General features: G+C 41.0%; 1 long non-coding RNA gene across 2 annotated transcripts; it reads left to right on the plus strand.

Annotated features, from left to right (window-relative positions):
- Positions 1–612: 612 nt before the first annotated feature.
- On the plus strand, positions 613–3,204 carry LOC113979382. Of its 2 annotated transcripts, XR_003537850.1 has the most exons (4): positions 613–689; positions 1,376–1,493; positions 1,860–2,056; positions 2,937–3,204. It is a non-coding gene; the product is annotated as an uncharacterized LOC113979382 (long non-coding RNA). The 2 variants fall into 2 exon arrangements; XR_003537849.1 differs by lacking the exon at positions 2,937–3,204 and having other exon boundaries at positions 1,860–2,118.
- The last annotated feature ends 509 nt before the right edge of the window (positions 3,205–3,713 follow it).

Here is a 3,713-nt window from a genome sequence, read left to right on the forward strand (position 1 = left end):
AGCTTCCTTTGAGCCAGGGTTTACAAGGCAGGGATGGGAGAATTACATTTTTATTGATTTAACTCTTCACCATGAGCAGGCAGATTGGACAGCAGCAATGACTAAGATTTGTAGCACCAGCTGAAAGAGCCATGTGCTGAAAAAAGAGAGTATTTAATGCATAAACAGAGGAGTAACAAGGAGAATGTTGTCCCCCATGCCAGGGTCAGATCCCTGCTCCAAGCAGGAATTCTCCATCACTGCCAGGAGATGCTCTTTTGGACACTTCAAAATCCCTGTGTGCTTTATCATATATAAAACACACACTCTGGAAGCAGAGAAAACAAGAGGAACTAAAGAAAACAAGAAGAACTAAGGAAAACAAATAAGAGGAACTAAGGAAAACAAATAAGGGGAACAAAGGAAAACAAATCCGAGGAAGTAAATCATTGCTCCATTATTTAGGAGGTGCCATGGCCAGGATCCACAGGAGGAGGAAATAGCTCAGAATAACCAACTCTGTAATGTTCTTCCTCCAGCCCAATTCTCCCCTGGTATCATAAAACACAGCCCAGGAGCATTCCCTGGCAGAATTAAATAAACATTGGGGGAGGGCTGGATGTGTCAGGATGCAGAAGCCTGGAAAATACAGGGCTCTCCTGAGACAGGGCTGAGCTCACAATCTATTTAGGACTTTCTTTTGAACCTCAGTGAGTTTTATCTGATGAACATAATGATATTAAACTGTTTTTCATTACTCATTAAAAAATGAACAAAAAGTATAAAGCTGCTAGAGACTCAGGCTGTTTGAAAGGAATCAATAGCCTGAATCCCTTAGTATATCCTGCTCATGAAATAAAGCACTTTCTTTAAACTAAAAGGAATTATTTGGATGTGAGAAACTGGTTTGGCAAAAAGTACCTTTGGAGAAAAAATTATCCTAGGAAGGTTTAAGAAAGGAATTTAAAACATACTCATATAAATAAGGATAAAATATATAAATATATTAAATATATATAAATATATTAAATAAATATATATTATATATAAGTGTATTATAAATGTATATGTATATTTGTGTGGATGCACATAGACACAAGAAAAAACCCAAATTCACCAGCCTGGAGGAGGTTTTGAGTCAAACACAAGTTTTAGGTACAACTCAGGGAAATTGAGAGTTGAAACAGGGCACAAGAGGAGACAGGAAGTTTGAGGCACAGGGGAAACCAAAAAACTGTTCTGTGCCTGAAAACCTCAAAAAACCATCCTTAACATTTCAGAAGTCCCTGTTCATTTTGGTGGCAGACACACAAATCCATGAAATATCTCCATCAGGAACCAGAACCCAAGAGCAGAGTTAATTGGGAATTTTCCAGACCATTTTCTTTTTTGTCAGAAAAATATTGATTTGTTGGAGCTGCCACTTTTCCCAGGAATTCCTCCATTTCAAGGAACACTTTTTAGCAAAGGTTTATTCACACCTGACCATTTCTGGTCACAATGTGAGAGAGGATGTTTGTAACAACAACAGCGACTTCCCAGGAAAGCTGTGGATTCCCCACCCCTGGAAGTGTCCCAGGCCAGGCTGGAGCACCCTGGGCTGGTGGAAGGTGTCCCTGCCCGTGGCAGGAGGTGGCACTGGGTGGGTTTAAGGTCCCTCACAACCCAAACCATCCTGAGATTCTGTGATGCTTTTCAGATACTTGCTCTAAAAAGAAAACAGGCTCAAACCTTTGCTCAACACATTTATTTTATACATTATTTACCCAAATTTGGACTTCAAGAAGCGGGTGGATATCCTGGGAACCTGCTGGCAAAGCCCTACCTGGCTGGGAGGGTCCAGCTCTCCTGAAGTCGCTGTTTCTTTCTGCCTCCTGCAGGACTTGAAAAATTCATTTAATTTTGGTTCAGCATGGGGAAGAAATGTTTGAACTGAAGAAAGCCAGCAATTATTTCTCCTCGGTGATCAGAGGTGTCATCTCCACTCAGACATGGGCCACACCAGGTTCTGGAGAATGGGGACAGGCCAGGAGGCAATTAGGGAACAAAATGAAACCATGACAAAGCTTTGTGGCTGGTAAATGGGTTCCTGTTCTATCTATCACTTCCAAACTATTTAAACCTACTCTTTGAAACACACCCTATTGTACACTGAATAATTAATATCATTCCTTTAATAAAGAATTTGTACGTGTTAATTCGAGATATTCAAATCTAAAGCATCTTAAAATAGAGAGGCTTAATCCTCCTCTGGTGTAAATGAGGCTGATTCCTTTCAAGCCAACGAAGTTAAGCCAATTTACAGCAGCTCAGGATCAATCCTGGACGCCCCCAAGGCTTAATTAACTCTGTGTACCTTTTCTATCACATAATGCTCTCAGATGAATTCATGTTTAAGCTGTTATCACCTGTGAGATGTGCAGCGTGGATTACTCAGAGCTGCAGGAACAGGGGATTATTCTATTTATATTCTTGGCATGGCCTCCCTGACACAGGATGAGCTTCCCTTGTGAGAAGCAGCAACAATTATTGCATTTATGCATAAATAAGCAAGGAAAAAACCCCCCATATTATTGAGGAGCAAGGCTGCCCACAGGTAGAGCTGGTGTAAAGAATTCCATTCTCGAGCTTGCAAACACAGCCCAAAAATGGAAAGGAAAAAAGAACCTTCACCCAAAAAGTCTTTACTATTGGAAACATCTAATATTGCAGCTGGGGGATGGGGGCAAAAGCAACAGTAAATGTAATTATATTGCAATTTTTATCCAGGATTAGGGGATGGGGGAGATAATTATCAATACAGTTCATTGAAAATATCATCAAGGCCTTTGTCCAGAACCTGGGTGTCCCCATAGTGTCACCACTGCCTGGTTACAGCTCTGGAAGGAGCTCTGGGACATCTGTACTATTTTGAAAGGTTTTTAATCTTTATTGCTCCCATCTTTAGTCTATTCCAGGCTATTGTCTCCTAACAAAGCACAAAACACCGTGGCGTTGTGGGCTTGGCACATTAAATTTTCATGTGCAGCTACTGGAGACAGATTTATAAACTAATTAAGCCTAACAATCTCCTAAGCACTGCTTGTGTGTGGAGAGGCTCAGATCAACTGAGTTATTCCAGAAGATAAAACCCCAAACTTATCCAACAGGAACATTGGAGAACCAGGCCAAAATTATTCCGTGTCTGCTGTAAATTGACCCAAGTGCAAACACCTCGTGCAAGCATCTTCCCAAGTCATTAAATTCCTTGATTTGGGGGAAAAAAAGAAACCTGGGAAACATTCTCTATTCCTGTCTGCACTTATCAATTTTTCTCCTGCTTCGGATCCAACTCCAACCAAGTTGCTCAAGCAAGAAGTGCCATTTCCCCCTCCAGAACTGGGATATTCTGTTGGACTGGAGTGAGCTGGGAACAAAAAGTTCCTTTTAGTCCTGTCTCTGTTTTTTTTCCAGAGCAGGAACACACTGGATTCAGTTTGTTGCCTGTTTGCTCCTGTCTCACATAAAAAAGAGATCCCAGTGAGAGACATTTTTGCCTGTCTGGAGAAGGAATTTCCCAGCACTTTACCCAGAGAGCCCCAGGTGACTTCGGGAGTTATTCTCCCCAGGATACCCTTTGTTTTAATATGTGGGTAAATACAGAAGGTATTATATGCAAACACCTCCTCAAGTTATTAAATTGCTTGATTTTGGTTAAAAAAAAAGAAACCTTGGAAACACTTTTTCCCCTCCTC

This window comes from Neopelma chrysocephalum, unplaced genomic scaffold (assembly GCF_003984885.1).
Source record: "Neopelma chrysocephalum unplaced genomic scaffold, ASM398488v2 Primary Assembly neopelma1_77123, whole genome shotgun sequence".
In the NCBI taxonomy this organism is placed as follows: Eukaryota; Metazoa; Chordata; class Aves; order Passeriformes; family Pipridae; genus Neopelma; species Neopelma chrysocephalum.